This window comes from Oryx dammah, unplaced genomic scaffold (assembly GCF_014754425.2).
Source record: "Oryx dammah isolate SB20612 unplaced genomic scaffold, SCBI_Odam_1.1 HiC_scaffold_26, whole genome shotgun sequence".
Classification (NCBI taxonomy): domain Eukaryota; kingdom Metazoa; phylum Chordata; class Mammalia; order Artiodactyla; family Bovidae; genus Oryx; species Oryx dammah.
Window position 1 is genome coordinate 62,298,363 of NW_024070210.1, and position 20,623 is coordinate 62,318,985.

Consider the following 20,623-nt stretch of genomic DNA (forward strand, 5'->3'; position numbering starts at 1 on the left):
CAGATTTTTTTAAATTATACATAATGCAGGTTTTCTAAACAACAGTATTTACTACTAAAGACACCAAAAGAATACAAGCAATACTATTACTATCTTATTGATAGGCCATATAATTAGAGAATGAAATGTTTCCTACCACTCTCTCGCATGAATTTTGAAGTTCAAAAGCCTAAGGTTCATATTTGTTTTTCTCAAGTTGGAGATTTTATTTAGCTTCTCTAAACTTGTTTTTCCCCTCTTTAAAATAGAGATGACACAGAGATCCATATTATTTTGTTTTATAGGCTGTAAATGCCCTTAAATGAAAAACATTTAGAGATTCCAGCACATAACAAATCCAATAAATAGTAGTCATCATTGGGCTGTTAACCTTGATAATGTTGAGAAAGAATAAAATTGGTATCATCAGTAATCATGGTGAGATGAGGACAAGAATTTTAGATTTTTGCTAGGATATGGTGTATAGCTTCAGTCATTGATTACTAATCTTCAAATAAGTTCTCTATCATTTTTAAATTACTTTTATCAGTGGATAAATTAATACTACTATTTTCCCAAAAAAGTATGATGAATACTTCTTCTGTCATATTTCCATCAAACTATAATTGACAAAATGTGTAACAGAAATATAAAATACTATTCTGTGAAAATGATAAGGAGTTGAATAAACTTGCACTTTTGTTGATATGTAACAGATTCTTCATCTGGGTACTCCATCATTTCCTGTGGCAACTGAACCTATATATGCCCTATCCTCATTAATGTAGCTTCATAATATGCATAATATGAGCATACAGATCTTGAGTATGCAGTGAATCTGGGGACAGAAGCAATGGTCATTATGGGGCTTCAACTTTGGTCTGTCTGAGACTATTTTCTGAACGACAATGTGACCCAAATTTTCCAAAATTCTATTACCATAGTTACAGGAAGTATGCATATTTCTGCATTGTCCTAGCAATGAATTTTCAGGTTCACTACATCCAAAGTGAACTTAGACTGTGAACTCTTATATACAATATTCCTCATAAACTATTAACTTGCCCAGAAGACATCATAACTCAGATATAGTAGATAGCTAAGCAAAGAAGATTAAAAAAGAAAAAATAAACTGTTAATCGAATGAAAGGTAACACTATCATAAAAGGGTATAAATTATTGAAATCCTATTTTTAAAAGTGAAAGTGTTAGTTACTCAGTCATGTCTGATTCTTTGCAATCCCATAGTCTATAGCCTACCAGGCTCCTCTGTCCATGGAATTCTCCAGACTACTGGAGTGGGTCACCATTCATTTTTCCAGTTGATCTTCCCTACCCAGGAATCAAACCCAGGTCTCCTGCTTTGCAGGCAGATTCTTTACCATCTGAGCCACTAAAGAAATATTGTCTTACAACTTATCCAAATACTTTGGAAAGTATGTCAAATAGTCTGTATTTTAGCAAACATCTAGAACAATTCATTGATGATATTTCCCAGCTTTACAGTTATTCTTCAAATGCTGCTGCTGCTGCTGCTGCTGCTGCTAAGTCACTTCAGTCGTGTCTGACTCTGTGCGACCCCATAGACGGCAACCCACTGGGCTCCCCCATCCCTGGGATTCTCTAGGCAAGAATACTGGAATGGGTTGCCATTTCCTTCTCCAATGCATGAAAGTGAAAAGTCAAAGTGAAGTCGCTCAGTCAAGTCCGACTCTTTGCAACCCCATGGACTGCAGCCTACCAGGCTCCTCCGTCCATGGGATTTTCCAGGCAAGAGTACTGGAGTGGGGTGCCATTGCCTTCTCCTCTTCAAATGCTATTAAACTATAATTATAACTAAACAATTTAAAAGTTATTTACAAGAATAAAGGAGTTCAAGTCATGTGATATTTCTTTCAGCAAGTTGGGTGAGATCATGCTAAAACAAAGCAATGGAATTTTTACAGTTTAGAACAACTAATTTTTAATTTTAGATTGCAGATTTGTAGACCTTGGCTTAGTACTTAATAAGGTTCTATTGTTCTAGTGAAACTGTTGAGAAATGTGTTATTATAGATAATAATTCAGTTGCTGAAAATGTACTCTAAGGTTCTTATATGGTTTTGAACTTGCTATGTACAACTTGTAGTTTAGAATATTTTAATGATCATTCACTGACAAAGTTCATTTAATACATTACTGGATCTCATGATGATATACAATAATTTCCATAAGTGCATGTAACTAATCCCATATTTTTTTTTTACCCCAAATCCTAGAATAGATTATATCAGTGAATTGTCTTGAGGGTTTCCAACCATCCCAGTTTGTCCTGGACTCAATGAAGGTCTCACATCCTATAATCTCAAGCAAGCTAGTATAATTGGTCACTTAATGATCTAATTCACATGCAGCCTACCCTCGCATGGAATATGAGTCTCAATGTCAGTTGTTAACACTGGTTCACATGCAACCTTAAGCAGCTCTACATAAAGAAGCATTTTTGAGAAAAACCAAGCTGTAGATCCTGACTCTCCCCAGTTGTGTGATCAAGTCCTTCGACTCTTTGAACCTGCTTTTTGCTAAGCCATGTTGATAGCGTGCTATGGGTGGATTATCGATTGACAGAGAATATTTACTCTCAGATTTCATTTTTATTTGCATGGTAACACTAACATCAGTGGAAAATTAGTTGAAGTGAGATGGCTACAAAGAAGTCGATACAGCCTATATGTACACAGCTACTCTTAAGCTCCAACATTCATGCAGGCAAGTTTCAGGCTTGCAGAATTTGATAAGATGAATACCTCATTGTGCTGTTGTACTTTTATACATAAGGCTTACATTACTATTTGAGAAAAAATAGCAAACAAATAACCCGTGGAACTCATGAACCTACTTGACGAAATTTTTGCAAATCTTGAGCCCTCAATATTTTGTTTACAAAAAGTCACTGGCAGAGAAGTTTTCATCTCATTCAAGAGAAGATAATTCTTAGTCACTGTCCTGCCTTCAGCTCTAAGACATTTAAAAGTACACATTTCCCATAGAACTTTACCTTATTATACAAGCTGAAGATTAAATGATGTTGTATTTAAATTGATTGAAAAATGGTGGGTTCTAAGTATTATGGTATTATGGTTGTTAGATTTTAGAAAAAGTTCCATTGTGAAGAAATCAATGAGAAGTTCCAAAATCTCATTTAGCCCTTTGGTTGTCCTTTTTTACTTATTGAAAGTATCAGTGTTACAATAGACTACTTTGTACTTTTCAGCAGAAATATTAAATCACAAATTCCAACTTTTTCAATGGTTACAGAAATAGTTGAATATCAAATATTATATACTCATTAAATGTAAATTTTCATCCTTAGATGTGCTGTGCTAAGTTGATTCAGTTGTATCCTACTCTTTGCAATCGTGTGGTCTGTAGCCCACCAGGCTCCTCTGTCCATGGGATTCTCCAGGCAAGAACACTGGAGTGGGTTGCCATGCCTTTCTCCAGGGGACCTTCCCAATGCAGGGATCAAACCTGTGTCTCATGTTTCCTGCATAGGCAGGTGGATTCTTTACCACTAGTGCCACCTAGGAAGCCTCTAAATATCATATCACTAATATGTGTATTTGTACAGTTCTTCTGTGTATTCTTGCCAACTCTTCTTAATATCTTCTGCTTCTGTTACATCCATAACATTTCTGTTCATTATCGAGCCCATCTTTGCATGAAATGTTCCCTTGGTATCTCTAATTTTCTTGAAAAGATCTTTAGTCTTTCCCATTCTGTTGTTTTCTTCTATTTCTTTGCATTGATCACTGAGGAAGGCTTTCTTATCTCTTCTTGCTATTCTTTGGAACGCTGCATTGAGATGCTTACATCTTTCCTTTTCTCCTTTGCTTTTCGCTTCTCTTCTTTTCACAGCTATTTGTAAGGCCTCCCCAGACAGCCATTTTGCTTTTTTTGCTTTTCTTTTCAATGGGGATGGTCTTGATCCCTGTCTCCTGTACAATGTCACTAACCTCAGTCCTATACAAAAAAGATCTTCATGACCAAGATAATCATGATGGTGTGATCACTCACCTAGAGCCAGACATCCTGGAGTGTGATGTCAAGTGGGCCTTAGGAAGCATCACTACGAACAAAGCTAGTGGAGGTGATGGAATTCCAGTTAAGCTCTTTCAAATCCTGAAAGATGATGCTGTGAAAGTGCTGCACTCAATATGCCAGCCAATTTGGAAAACTCAGCAGTGGCCACAAGACTGGAAAAGGTCAGTTTTCATTCGAATCCCAAAGAAAGGCAATGCCAAAGAATGCTCAAACTACCGCACAATTGCACTCATCTCACACGCTAAGAAAGTAATGCTCAAAATTCTCCAAGCCAGGCTTCAGCAATACGTGAACTGTGAACTTCCAGATGTTCAAGCTGGTTTTAGAAAAGGCAGAGGAACCAGAGATCAAATTACCAACATCCGCTGGATCATTGAAAAAGCAAGAGAGTTCCAGAAAAAGCATCTATTTCTGCTTTATTTACTATGCCAAAGCCTTTGACTGTGTGGATCACAACAGACCGGTTCCAAATAGGAAAAGGAGTATGTCAAGACTGTATATTGTCACCTTGCTTATTTAACTTATATGCAGAGTACATCATGAGAAATGCTGGGCTGGAAGAAGCACAAGCTGGAATCAAGATTGCCGGGAGAAATATCAATAACCTCATATATGCAGATAATACCAACCTTATGGCAGAAAGTGAAGAGGAACTAAAAAGTCTGTTGATGAAAGTGAAAGAGGAGAGCGAAAAAGTTGGCTTAAAGCTCAACATTCAGAAAACAAAGATCATGGCGTATAGTCCCATCACTACATGGGAAATAGATGGGGAGACAGTGGAAACAGTATCAGACTTTATTTTGGGGGGCTCCAGAATCACTGCAGATGGTGACTGCAGCCATGAAATTAAAGACGCTTACTCCTTTTAAGAAAAGTTATGACCAACCTAGATAGCTTATTGAAAAGCAGAGACATTACTTCGCCAACAAAAGTCCACATGGTCAAGGCTATGGTTTTTCCAGTGGTCATGTTTGGATGTGAGTGTTAGACTGTGAAGAAGGCTGAGCGCCAAAGAATTGATGCTTTTGAACTGTGGTGTTGGAGAATTCTCTTGAGAGTCTCTTGGATTGCAAGGAGATCCAACTAGTCCATTCTAAAGGAGATCAGTCCTGGATGTTCATTGGAGGGACTGATGATAAAGCTGAAACTCCAGTACTTTGGCCACCTCATGCAAAGAGTTGACTCATTGGAAGTTGACTCATTGGAAAAGACTTTGATGCTGGGGCGGAGAGGGGGCAAGAGGAAAAGGGGGTGAAATGGCTGGATGGCATCACCAACTCAATGGACATGGGTTTGAGTGAACTTAGGGAGATAGTGATGGACAGGGAGGCCTGGAGTGCTGGGATTCATGGGGTCGCAAAGAGTTGGACACGAATGAGCAACTGAACTGAACTGAACTGAATATGTGTATTAGTAATGAGTAAATTTTTACATTAGTTCTGCTAGATTTTTATAAAAGCTTTTGATAACATACTTACTTTCATAATGAAGAAATCGATACAATTTATATTCCTACCTTTCTTAAAATCAAGTATACTAATCAGTACCAAGTAAATGTAAATTAAAAAAAAAGTAGGGATTGATTATTATCTCATCAGGGAACACTTCTAGAATAAATTTTCTACTTTAAAGAACAGGAAAAATGCAAACAACTTTTGTTGAGGGAAGGAATGTGCCATAAAGATCTGACATTTTTTTCCCACTGATATTCTGGTATGATGAAATACACATATTATTGTTAAAATGTCATGTTAAAATATTTGTTTTTTTAAGGACTTCTGACCTTAACCACACTTCTCATAGGATTTAACATCCTGTGGTGTGGCTAAGATTAGCCTTGTGGCCATTGTTAACTTAAATTCATACAGTCATTTGAGCAACTTCTAGACATAATTTAAAAGATCCACATTGGTTCATAAAGGCTTTGAATTAAATTTGAAAATTAAGAAAATCCACACAGTATTCCATATCCTGACAGTAGAGTATCTCATGTATTGTTCAGTTCAGTTCAGTTAGTTCAGTTGCTCAGTCATGTCCGACTCTTTGCGACCCCATGAATCGCAGCACACCAGGACACCCTGTCCATCACCAACTCCCGGAGTTCACTCAGACTCACGTCCATTGAGTCAGTGATGCCATCCAGGCATCTCATCCTCTGTCATCCCCTTCTCCTCCTGCCCCCAATCCCTCCCAGCATCAGAGTCTTTTCCAATGAGTCAACTCTTTGCATGAGGTGGCCAAAGTACTGGAGTTTCAGCTTTAGCATCATTCCTTCCAAAGAAATCCCAGGGCTGATCTCCTTCAGAATGGACTGGTTGGATCTCCTTACAGTCCAAGGGACTCTCAAGAGTCTTCTTCAACACCACAGTTCAAAAGCATCAATTCTTCGGTGCTCAGCTTTCTTCACAGTCCAACTCTCACATCCATATATGACCACAGGAAAAACCATAGCCTTGAGTAGACGGACCTTTGTTGGCAAAGTAATGTCTCTGCTTCTGAATATGCTATCTAAGTTGGTCATAACTTTCCTTAAAAGGAGTAAGCATCTTTTAATTTCATGGCTGCAGTCACCATCTGCAGTGATTTTGGAGCCCCCAAATAAAGTCTGACACTGTTTCCACATCTATTTCCCATTAAGTGATGGGACCAGATGCCATGATCTTCGTTTTCTGAATGTTGAGCTTTAAGCCAACTTTTTGACTCTCTTCTTTCACTATCATCAAGAGGCTCTTTAGTTCTTCTTCACTTTCTGCCATAAGGGTGATGTCATCTGCATATCTGAGGTTATTGATATTTCTCCTGGCAATCTTGATTCCAGCTTGTGCTTCTTCCAGCCCAGCGTTTCTCATGATGTACTCTGCATATATGTTAAATAAGCAGGGTGAGAATATACAGCCTGACGTCCTCCTTTTCCTATTTGGAACCAGTCTGTTGTTCCATGTCCAGTTCTAACTGTTGCTTCCTGACCTGCATATAGGTTTCTCAAGAGGCAGGTCAGGTGGTCTGGTATTCCTACCTCTTTCAGAATTTTCCACAGTTTATTGTGATCCACACAGTCAAAGGCTTTGGCACAGCTGTTAATGGGACTAAAATGAGAGAGATGAACTGGAGCATAATGTTAGTTGATCAGAAATTTGACTTTAAGTCTAGACTTTGACTGTAAGTCTAGATGCAGCTTGTACTTTTGGTTTGCTCTTGGGGCATTTAATTCCAGAGCATCGTAAAGATTTTGGCTTTTCCCTACATTTTCATTTTTTTGCAACATCTGTTCTAGGAAACACTTTTTTTTTTTTCTGATAACAACATACTCTTCTTTATTTTCTTGCTACTGTTCTATTGCTATAGAAAATAGGTATGTCCAATTGTTTAGTATTATGTCTTAGTTCATGTTTTGAGCAGTATTTCTTTCTTTCAGCTCCTTTTAGTCACTCTTCCTTACTTGGTATATTGTACCAGTAACCTTTTTTTTTTTTTTTTTATTGAGCCCTTCAGTCACATACTATCGAGTGATTGTGTGGTAAAGTCAACATTATTGATTTCTGATAGACACACTTTGTACTAGAAATTTATGAAGGAAATGGCAACCCACTCCAGTGTTCTTGCCAGGAGAATCCCAGGGATGGTGGAGCCTGGTGGGCTGCCGTCTATGGGGTTGCACAGAGTCGGACACGACTGAAGCGACTTAGCAGCAGCAGCAGCAGCAGCCTTGTCCTCTTGTTCAGTTCAGTTCAGTTCAGTTGCTCAGTCATGTCCAACTCTGTGCGACCCCATGAACAGCATCACACCAGGCCTCCCTGTCCATCACCAACTCCCGGAGTTTACCCAAACTTATGTCCATTCAGTCAGTGATGCCATCCAACCATCTCATCCTCTGTTGTCCCCTTCTCCTGCCCTCAATCTTTCCCAACATCAGGGTCTTTTCAAATGAGTTAGCTCTTTGCATCGGCTTCAACATCAGTCCTTCCAATGAACACCCAGGACTGATTTCCTCAGTTAATGGTACCTATTTCCCTGCTTTGACAAAAATGAAGATTATCAAGAAACAGGGTGTACAATTTTTTGGCATTAATAGATGTGACACTTGTATGAAGCTACTCTTAAGCTGCATTTTGATTTTGCATTGCAACATTGTGCACAGCCAAGCAAGAGGCAGAATTTTTAGTCAGTCAAGTAAAATACTAGTAGGTAGTGGTTTGTCTTTAGTAGAATCTGGCAAGACAGGTTTGCTTTGTTTTACCAAGAATAGTTTACAGTTCTAAAATGGTAAAATATAGGCAATTTGATACAGTTTGACTTAATAGGTAACCATAAATAAGAAATTTTTTCAGAATGATTATTACATATCAAGTACAAATTAAAATATATATTTTCAAAGTTGAAGGAATAACACAACAGGAAATAAATGAACAAGCGGTTAGACAAACAAATAGTGTGATATAGGGTCTTGTAATTTTCCCTGGAATTGAATCTACTAAGATAACTGTCTGAGAGGTACAAAATGGGTGGAAAGAAGCAAAACTCCTTTTATTCTTAGCTGTATTTTTCTATTTCTCTTGGTGTTGATCATGAATACTTAATAACTAAAGTCCTGAATCACTGCATTTTGTTTTCAGGATTAGAATTAGCTCAACCTGTTGAAAATTGTAATGTTTATGTGTTTTTCATTTTGGAACCATAAGGAAACAGCAATCAGATATGATATCCATATAGAGTTATGACAGTGTGGACTACACAGCAAAATAATAACTAAATTTCAGAGAACCTGAAAATTCAGTGACTATGTAACTATCTGCGTACTAAGTATTGCTTTGTGTGTTTAAGTCAAATGTTAAATATGAACAGGTTTAGAAAAGCATTATTATATGCATACAGATCCACAGTCAAAGAATATGTAATATGGATTTAATTCTCAAGTCACTGGAGAGTTTAATAGGCAATTCAATACATATCAATATTAAGATGAAGAAAAACAAAGCATAATTTGACATGGCAAACAAATAGTAAGTATTTGTTTCCTCTGCAAAGATATTTCATTAGTGCATATTAATCATGCAGAATGGGAAATATGGGTTTAACAAAATCTATGTTGAAAGCATTGGAACTAGAGAGGGAAAATTATATTTTCAGTAGCTTTGAGAAATAGAATATCAGCAGGACATTTTTTGTGCATGCATTTCTCACATGTCGAGAGGATTTGAATTCGGAGGTGATTCAGTAATTGTTTTATCTTTTATTAAAATCATATTTTTAAAGTTTTATTGGTTTTTAGTCTTTCCTTAAGCAACGTTTTATTTTGTGCAGCTTTTTTAGTTCCTTCACATATGTTACACTACAGTATTATCTTATTCAAAAAAAGAAATACCTCCCTTATAACATAGCTGCATTGTCCCAGAATATGACAACAGTATATTTAAAAGTACTCTGAATGTCTGAAATCCCAAGATAAGAAACATAACTATTTTAATAGGCCTGGGTTGACTCATGTTGGAATTAGGTCTCTAATAAAATTCTTAAACAGCAGTTAGTATTTACAGTGTGTCAACATGATACAGTACTGACATCTATTACAAGGTCTAGAGTGTCAAATTGTCATTTTTCTGAAGTGCAAACCACAAATTTGTGGTTTTGTAATTTAGTCCAATAAATTGGCTCCTAACCACACACAAAACTTGGAATCAAATCCCTCTTCTTTGGCACATTCATTTTTAACAAACTATGCTCTGATTCAGCCTCTCTTTTCCTTTCTTTTTCATTTAATTAACCATGGGGAAAGAATATCAATGTAACCACAAAGTAAATAATAGTTAATTGTTGTGTACTTGAAAGAAGAACATCTCCTAAAAACATATTTTGCCCTTTGTAAGTGAAAATGTACACAGTGCTCCCCAGGGCAGGCCTTGATTTATTGAAGCACCTCTCATCTAATAGAATTAGATTCCTCACTCCAACATTTTCAGGCTGCAGCAGAAATTCCAGCTAGAAGGTTGTAATAGATACTTGGTAAGGGCTGAGGTACCCACGATGCAAGTGCCATGAGTCTTTGAGTTGTGACCCAATTCAGCAATCAAGATATGATATTCTATTTTATGAAACTACTTCTAGACACTAACATAAATAATCATTTTAATGCTTAAATGTGTTAAGTATGAATGTATGCATGATTCATATACTTTGATTTATGTAATCTGACCTTTGGTCCAGTATTGTATTTAGCAAAATATGACTACTTTTGTCCTTTGCAAAGTAGTATTTGATAGTTTACCTTAGAAGCACCAGCAAAAGTCTCTCTCTCTTTCTCCCTTTTTCTCTCTCTTTATCCCATGATTAATACCTGAATATACGTCTATATTTCTTCTTTTCTTGCCTTTTAGAATTGTACCTGCCTAATCTGATATTTTAAGATTGGCAGTTGAAATAGAAGCATGGTTGGTTAATAAGTTTATCTTTGTGAATTTGCTTGCTATTCCTTGTAATAATACACTTGTTTTTCTTACTCTTTTCTTACTGGCATGTTGTCACCTACACTGTTCTCCATTTTCCTGTCTCAGGAATCCTTTCCGTGTTGAAATTTCTCCTCCTTACCTTGTGAAGTCTGAGAACTTAAATAACTGAGCCCTGAAGTGCAAACACTGAGCAATGGCCTAAGAGCCTCTTTTACCATCACTTCAGAATTTTGGCTTTTAAATCATGCCTTAGGGGGTTTACAAGACCTTTTTTTTGATAGAGATTTCTATAAGCCTGACTAGCAAACTATGTCTATTTTTTCCTTCCTTAGGCTTTATTATAATGGATGATATTAATGTTATCCCTTCTATTAGAGCAGCAGAATTAATTCTTCCTCTGGCATAAATATCACCAGGAATTTAATTAGAACTTGAAAATTATTAACTTTATTTCACTCTGGAGTTTATTTACTGTGTTTATCCATCTGAAGTGAGACTGACTAGATTAGAATCTCAGCTCTGGAGCCATTCACTGTATGTTGCCATGGCAAACTTATCTACACTGTTTCTCAGATTGGTAATAAGTAAAATAGTTAATAATACTAGTCGTCTCGTAAAATTACATTAAAAAATATGTGTAAAACTGATTGAAGAGTGCCTGGAACATATTAAGGTCTGTGATTGTCTCCATCTAATTGCAAACACCTCAGGGCAGGATTTTTGTCTGTTTTTTCCTGTTACTTCCAGTGCCTAGAACAGTCTGACACATAGTTGGCTCTTAATAGATATATGTTGAATTAACAGTTTTTATTTAAATAAAACATAGGTTATTCCTTTGTTTGCCATCAGTTTATTTAGTTGCTATCAATGACCTGGCTAATTAAGCTCATGATGTGATTTCTAATCTTTGCTGTCTCTTGGAACCAATTTAGATATTTGAGTAACCTGAGTACAGATATGTCATAAGATTAGGAGACTATATGCCAAGGTTTTTTCCTAATCAAGGTAGAAATTTGGCCTGGGCAATACTTTGGAAACTAACAAATTCCCCTGGAGAGGCAAACAGAGTCCCAGCAGAGTTAAATCTGTTCAACATTCTTCTTTAAGATTAGCTATGAGTCACATTAGCCAAATTACTATAAAATGAAACTTCCATGGGGGTCCAGTGGTTTAGACTCTGTACTTCCAATTCAGGTGGCTTGGGTTCAATCCCTGTTGTGGGAACTAAGATCCACATGCCATGGAGTGCAAGTGAAGTCACCTAGTCATGTCCGACTCTTGGTGACCCCATGGACCATAGCCTACCAGGTCCTCCGTCCACAGGATTTTCCCGGCAAGAGTACTGGAGTGGGGTGCCATTGCCTTCTCCAGGGGATCCCGACCCAGGGATCGAACCTGGGTCTCTCACACTGCAGTCAGATGCTTCACCATCTGAGCCGTCAGGGAAGCCTATGCAGTGCAAGTGCAGCCTAAAAAAGAAAAAGGTACAAGAATTAATTTAAAAATATTTTAAACATCTAATCTTTATAAGACCAATAAGATGGAACAAGAGACTGACTAATAAGAGAATACCTTTTTGCACAATCCCTCTATGTTATAACACTGGTTATAGAAATGCCAGCTGCCTCCATTTCAGCAGCTGTGATAGTCAAAGCAGAATTTTATTGTCTTGTTTTCTTTGCTACTCTAATGAGGGCTCAAGAAGTATAGCTACGAGACCAACACCAGATGGTTTTAGGTGATGTTTTTATCTGTTCTGCTGCTATATCATTCTAAAGGAAGAACCTTAAATCTTAACTGATTTTTAAAAATTCTATGTTGAATTCCTCACATGCTGTCCTCTTATGACAAATGGCTTATGCCTCTAGTTTTGGTAACAAGGACATAATTTGATTTAATCTGATGGTTTATTAATAGTAATATGTTTGCTGAAACTGAGCAAAAAATTAAGTTCAAAGAAGTATAAATAATATGCTGTAATTATTTTTGTGAGTGGTACTCTAAATTTTGATAAAGTCTTTGCCATCATCTTGTTAGTGACATAAAGCATGGTTATTTTAGATGGGTTAAACAATGAAAAACCTGAAAGGTCTTCATAACTAGTACTTTTTAATGAAAGGTTCATGAAATCCTGAGTTTTTCATGTTGATTTTTTTTTTTTTTGGCAGGTTCAGTTTATGACAAATAGGTCTTATGTGGAGCTCTTGTTCTCTAATCTTTAAATTCAGCATTTTTTTCAATAAAACTTTATTGAGCTCACAGTTCTTTGCAAACAATTTTGTGAGTGTTTTTGTTACAAAAATGAAAACCATCACCTTCTTCACAGATAATTCAATTCTTAAATATTTCAGAGTGAAAGGGGAAGGTAAATATTCTAATGGTGGCTTGGGTATGTGGCTAGAATGTTCAAACTACCACACAATTGCACTCATTTCACATGCTAGCAAAGTAATGTACAAAATTCTCCAAGCTAGGCTTCAACAGTGTGTGAACTGAGATCTTCCAGATGTTCAAGCTGGATTTAGAAAAGCAGAGGAACCAGAGATCAAATTACCAACATCTGTGGGATCATTAAAAAAGCAAGAGAATTCCAGAAAAATGTCTACCTCTGCTTCATTGACTATGCTAAAGCCTTGACTGTGTGAATCACAACAAACTGTGGAAAATTATTAAAGAGATGGGAATACCACACTGCCTTACCTGCCTCCTGTGAAACCTGTATACAGGTCAAGAAGCAACATTTCAAAATGGACATAGAAGAGTGGACTTGTTCAAATTGTGAAAGGAGTTTGTCAGGGCTGTATATTGTCACTGTGCTTATTTAACTTATATGCAGAGTACATCATGTGAAATGCTGGGCTGGATGAAGCACAAGCGGGAATCAAGATTGCTGAGAGAAACATCAATAACCTCAGATATGGAGATGACACCATCATATAGCAGAAAGCAAAGAGGGGCTAAAGAGCCTTTGATGAAGGTGAGAGAGGAGAGTGAACAAGTTGGCTTAAAATTCAGCATTCAAAAAGCAAAGACCTTGGCATCTGGTCCATCACTTCATGGCAAATAGATGGGGAAACAATGGAAACAGTGAGAGACTTTATTTTCTTGGGCTCCAAAATCACTGCAGATGGTGACTGCAGCCATTAAATTAAAAGACATTTGCTCCTTGGAAGAAAAGCTAATACCAATCTAGACAGCATATAAGAAGCAAAGACATTGCTTTGCTGACAAATTTCCATAGAGTCAAAGCTGTGGTTTTTCCTGTAGTCATGTATGCATGTGAGAGTTGGACCATAAAGGCTGAACACTAAAGAACTGATGCTTTTGAACCATGGTGTTGGAGAAGACTCTTGAGAATTCCTTGGAATGCAAGGAGATCAAACCAGTAATAATGCTAAAGAAAATCAATCCTGAATATTCATTGGAAGGACTGATGCTGAAGTTGAAGCTCCAATACTTTGGCTGCCTGATGCAAAGAACTGACTCATTGGAAAAGACCCTGATATAGGAAAGATTGAAGGCAGGAGGAGAAAGGGACAACAGAGGGCCAGATGGCTTGATGGTATCACCAACTCAGTGGACATGAGTTTGAGCAAGCTCTGGGAGATGGTGAAGGACAGGGAAAGCTGGCATGCTACAGACCATGAGGTGGCTGAGTTGGACACAACTGAGCAACTAAACCAGGGTATGTTGTAAGGAGAGCTATTATAAGCTGCTATGTTTATATAATTCAAAGCAGGAAAGAATTCAATTGCTTTGGACAAAAACTAGGAATTTGGTAAAGAAATTTTATTGACATTTGACCATAATAAAGTGGTTTACCTGGTGAGTAAGCAGTTGAAGAAACTCTCAGGCAACAGGAATAGCAAGTTCACATTATGCTGATTTTGTGAGGAGGGCATCTTTGCAAACTGGCCCTATCCCTAAAAAGCTGGTATCTTCTAGAACTGAAAATTCCCTGGAAAACAGATCCCTTGGTTGGAAGTGCTTTATAGCTTGGATTTTCCTTCCATGAGTGATGACCCTCAAGTATTCAGCTGCAACTGCAGATGACACTCAGCTTCTGATAAAGTTGACTGAGACCATGTTTTGCCAATTTCACCTGTTGGAAGGAACAGTAAGGGATTGTTCACCAAAGGACAGAGATGTGTGTCGTGATGATGTTTTTCCCATCATGTTTCAAAAATATTATAAAGACTTTTCAGGCCATTAAGTATTAGTACCCCAGCTATTAACATAACTTATTGACTAAAGTAAGCTTTGACTTAATCTTTTGTATCTTTTGCTCACCTTGGAAACCAATTTTTAGTTCTATTTTTTTCTGTTTATTTTGTTTAATGACTAGATTCAGATATATATAAAACCTGTTATAATTTATAAAGTCTGATTTCGTTGAAGAATACCTATTGGCAAATTTCTTTACTCATTGTTTGTGATGGCATAAATATTCTGGTCAAGAATAACAAATGCACACAAAATCAGAGAACAGGAGGTGATTTAAATATGTGAAGTCACTCAAGACAATGAGAGAGAACAGGTTTTTGTCCTATTAGGATGTAAAACTGAGTGCAGGAGCTCTGGCTGTTTTTTTCACTGTTATATTCCAGGTGCCTGTCACAGGCCTTAATACACAGTAGGTGCTCAATAAATACGTATTAAATGACTATGTTGAAAATTGTTATACTGGACAGAACAAACAATATCTAAAAGCGTTTATTTTTAGTAACAATAAAAATAAACAATAAACAATATTTTGTCAATCAAACAAAACCTATCTAGTGAAACTCTTTTTGGAACTGATGTTATTATGCAGTATGTCTCTTTTAGGAAACTTTTATGTTCCATGAAGCAACATATTTACTCTGCTTTCTCATTCATTTGCAGGACTATCAGTCCTATGGACATTAAAAAAAAAATGAAAAATGCTTGTTAGCTTCTATATCTGTAGCAAAGGCTCTCTCATGCTTTAGAGATTATTTATGATTGCTATTCAAATATTGTCATATCCTGGAGCATTGTTTTATAGAATTTCCTAGTAATATATCATTCCTGGACTTCATGAGAATCAATCAACTTGTCAATAATGATAATATTAGAATAATAATTTTAACTACATAGGTGGATTATTTTGAATTTTCAAATCAACTTCTAATATATTCTCTCATTTTTTGTTATATGAAATGCTCACTGAAATGTCTGTTGAAAATGAATTTCAATGAAATGCACAAAAATATAGTGATTCTTGTATCTCAGTTAAATGACTTCTTTTTGCAAGAGAAATTTTGTTCCTCAAATCTGTATATATAGCATGTCTCTCCATATAGAAGCTGGACTTGGTTTGTCTAGCATGTGAATATTCTTTCAGTTTGAAAAATGTAGATTCTTGGAAAAGAAACAGAAAGTTAATTGTATATATTTTCATTTCCTCTTCCTTTTATTCATGCTGTGCTGTTATTCATTTTATTTCGTGCTTATATCCTGATGAGTAAATGTGCCCAACTCACCACTGATTTCTTCCTTATTTTTTCTGTATACTTTTCACATTATCTCCATGTGGCCAACTATTGATCATTGAACTTACATGGAAAGGGTGCCCTAGGAGACTCTGTGACTGCCTTGCTCTGGAGGTTATTGTTTCTTTTGACAGTTTCTTTTCCGTATCCTTCTGTCTGAAAACTCTCTCTAGACTAATCAATGTTTTCAGACAATGGAGAATGTTGGAAAGTTAAAACTCATGGAACAGTCCTTAACTAATGAGGGACAGGGGTTGGTAGATAAATACCCGAGTCAGCCTCCTCATTTTTCAGAGGGAAAGTTCTAGGATGTGTTCTTTCTAGTTCCCAGAGGGTTCCCAATGGCAGGGAGTCAAGTTTCCCACAGTGACCACCACTCCTTCCTGTTCCATTACTGGATGTTTTCCATTTCTTTATCTCTTCTCTACTCCTTCAATATACTTCCTGGGATCTACTTATATCAGGACTGGCTTTTGGGAGGATTCAAGCTAAGACAAATACCATCCTAGCTGTGGATTTTTTATTGTAGTTCTTTCTTGTGAGTTTTGGTGGTGGTGGTGTGTTTTTTTTTTATTTTGTTTTTATGTTCTTCCTTCCTTGTGATTTTTCTCTGTGACTCAATAGTCAATTTCCTTTCAATCAAGGAATTATATGTCTTAGGGTATTTCTAACTCAATCCAAATGGTAGCTTTTACTATAGTTAACTACTTCACATCCATTTAATCAGAGTCAGGGTTAGAAATCTAAGTTCCTTTTTAAAAATTGCCCAGATCCATGGAGGGCTAAATCTCTAAAAATATAAGATGCTTATCATTGCATTGTTTTCATTTTTTTAAGAAATGTTTATCTTCAGCAAGCTATTATGTTAGGCAATAGCCAAACAAAGCACCAAAAAAGTCATTGACCTTGGCTAAAATAGTATTTTCTTCCTACAGAATGTATTCTTAATTAACCCCAAGCTAAACCTTTGTATTGCCCATCCAGAGGACCTCATGAGGAACTGACTCACTAAAATTAATGGGTATGAATCCCTGCCTACAAACTCAGGTTTGAAAGAAATATATCTTTATTATTCTATAATTTAACTTCATTTTTATTTCAACTATCTATTTTGCCATAATTTCAGAAATTGGTAACATGGATTTCCCATTTCCACCAGATTTTGTTTAAATTCTAGGGGTTGCTTTTATTTTACCATGGTGTGGGACATGAGACTTGGATCTCTGGTGGCCATGGATCACCTAACATCTCCTGCATTCCAATTGTCTTGTCACATTCAGTTCTGACCTATCTCTCTGCTTCTTCCATTCCATCATCTGGGGCTGGGGCTATTCCCCTGAGGCATGGAGCCTGCCCCATGGACTCACTATGTCTGTCTAGCCAGTCACACTTAGTGACCTCAACCAAGAAGGGACACAGAGATCCCCTTTGCTCTTGAATATACAAACGTTTGGGATTTGGTGTGGGAGCCAGGGAGCCAATCCTCTTTCTGTCGCAGATAAACTGAAGTAACTGTTGCTCAATCCAAAAAAATGTTCCTTTTTGTTTGCCAGGAGGGGAGGAGCTGAAGAGAACTTGGGAAGAGTTCTCTTCCTCAGAGAGATTTCCTAAAATATACTTTCCATATTTAGTTATTAAAGGGTTTAGGATTTTGAAAAATAAAAACCACAGACTGTTTGGTCTCTCCTCTCTTTCTTTTCCCTTCCTTTCTTTTTCCTTTCTTCCTCTTTGTTTGCCTGTCATTATACTTCATCCCATCCCTCCCAGGACCAATAATTTATAGATCTATCTATCTACTGTCTTTGCCCCACAGAGCATATCAAACATGCTAGAATGTTGACCTACTCATCTTAAGGAAAGAGTCAAGTCTCTGAGACAGTTGCTATGATGACCCATGCCCTCCATCATTGAGTGCTGGCAAGATTCTCATTCTGAAAGTCAGATGGGCACTTATTTATGAGCACTGTGTACATAGGGAATTTATGGCTGGTATTGTGTGTCACGTTAAAAATGGACTTCGTTGGAATAATTTTATGTAATTTGAACCATTTGGTGATAACTAAAAACATGTTTAAAATAATATGTGATGTTTATTTTCTTTTTTCATTGGGGTACAGTTGCTGTACAATGTTGTGTTAGTTTCTGCTGTACAACGAGGTGAATCGGCTATCTGTAAACATGTACTCCCTCCCTCCCACTCCTCCCCCTGGTTTCACCCATCATCCATTCAACGCTTCTTCACTTAACTTGATGAACTGCGTTTGTTTACCTTGTGTAGTTCACCTTTTTCTACTTTTTACACTGGTTTGATGAACATTCCAAAGAAAAACTAACGTACTGTCCACTCTGTTTTTCTCTTGTCCCTTTTTAATTTCTGTGTTTCATTTCTTTATTAACTTAAAACTGAACTTCAAATAGTAATCCGTCTCTCACATGTTGCTGTGAAGAATGACTGGATGTCTAGATCCTGCAGTATGGTTTTGACCAATGCTCTTGTCTCATGGTTATAAGGAAGCTAATGTTCTCAATGGCTTTGTACATTTGTTCTTATGTAATGATGGAGTAGATCAAGCAAAGCGTGCAATAGACATTTAAAGAACACTCAGCCATGAACATGATTTAATGCAATGAGATCAATCTTTCTTAGTTCCCTAATTACCTATGTCAGTACAAAATAAGAAACTGTGCCTGGAATCAATGTGGTTGAAGAGTTTAAAAACACTGTTTAAAATAATACCATTCACTTGCAATTCACTTTTGCCTGAGACTTTAAAGGCTCAAAAAACATGCTGAATCTTGGAAAAAAAACAATAGTTTCAACTTCCAAATTAAAATTGTAAAGCAAAATTAATAAATGTTTTATTATGTGTCCTCAAAATATATAAGTATATTTAAAACAACTCATCCTTATACAAGTCAATTTCAGGGGCAAATATCTCTTGATTTAATATCACCATTGTGTGTTTCTATAATCTAAACATATACTATTAATGGTCCTTAGGCCTTGGGATTTTTAATTTACTAAAATATGGTGTAAAACAAATGAGTCTTATTAATATAACTATTGGACTCTCAAGACTTGTGTTTTAACTAAATACCTTTGTAAAATTATACTGTTTACCTCAAACTGGGCTGTAAGAATTTCTACTATTGTTTCATAATGCTGTGTCAATAAATAAGTATGCTATCTATTTTTTAAAAAAATTTCATTAGTAGTATCTTTTTATCAGTTTAGCAATATTAAATAGCATTTTGAAATACTTTCTTTTCTACCAAACTCTGCAGTGCCTTTCATCTCATTTTCATTTTGTGACTTTCCCAACAGGTTTTTAATCATAGATTTTTATAATTTAAAGTCAGCACCTCAGAAGGGTAATTAAAATACTTTGAAAACTTGTATATTACTTACAATGATGTTAGAAAGGCCAACAATGTTTAAAAAGGTCACCCAGGCATTCTATGCCTATTACACAGAACCATAATTGTAACATGGAATTGTTTTCTTATTCTCCCCTGGCATCTTTTCAAATTTGTTTTTTATTGAGGCAGCACTGACCTATAATAGTGGATAAGTTTCATATATACCATACTATATTTCTACTTCTGTATACCCTACAGCAAGCTCACCACCCAAAATTTTGTTTCCATCTATCACCATACAGTTTCATTTACTTATTTCACCCTTCCCCTACTCCTTTCTCTTTGGTAATCACACTCTGTTCTCTATATCTACATTTTTGGGGCGGGAGTTGTTTGGCTTGTACATTTCTTTTGCTTTTTGTTTATTTTTTTTAATATTCCACATATGAGTGAGATCATATGGGATCTGTCTCTGAATTATCTCACTTAGTATAATGCCCTCAAGGCACACCTATGTTCCCAAAGGCAAGATATATATACAGTGGAATATATATATTCATTTGAATATTTATATATTCCATCAAGGTAGAATACTGAACCCCATAGGGAATTTACCTTTCATTCTGAGAAAAACTCTCTCCAACTCTGACCTGAAATTAATATCTAAAAGCAGTTACACAGTACAGTTGAACACTTTATATTCCAAATATGGATAGATTTCAGTTTTAAATTTGGCCTCAAATATTTCTGAATGTATGAAATCAAATATTAGCATAATGCATTTCTTCTGTTTTTATTTAGTAATGTGCTACATAGACTGACACTGTGATATAAGCAGAAAAGAAAGTACTGTGTCTGAACAGATTTTTGTGCAGTTTCTACTTTGTGTGATGAAAAGTGTGCAATAAAGCATTTTTTTATTGAATGGATATTTATCTACATTTTTTTTACATAAAAATTTTCAAACAACTTACTTTCACTGGGAAGAGGAGTATAACCCAAACGTTGGAGTGGTGGCCATCATAGTTTGGTGACTACTTTTGAAAAGCAGTTTATTTGCTTCTAAGTTTTAAAACAGTGGTTATGAGAACTCACATTGCCTAAACTTTCTGAACAGAAGTTAGAGGTGAAATATTGGAGATGCTTTAAATTACATGATTTTGTTATTCCTTTCAAGATGAAAAACCAGGCCCACTGCCTGGTAAAAACCTCTGGCAATCTTTTTCCTTACTTGATTGTGTTCAG

At 36.3% G+C, this 20,623-nt stretch overlaps 1 protein-coding gene across 1 annotated transcript in view; it reads left to right on the forward strand.

The window, feature by feature from the left end:
* The window catches only part of MDGA2 (MAM domain containing glycosylphosphatidylinositol anchor 2), a 915,731-nt gene that overhangs the window by 584,102 nt on the left and 311,006 nt on the right, over window positions 1–20,623 (forward strand). The gene's annotated exons all lie outside the window — the stretch shown is intronic.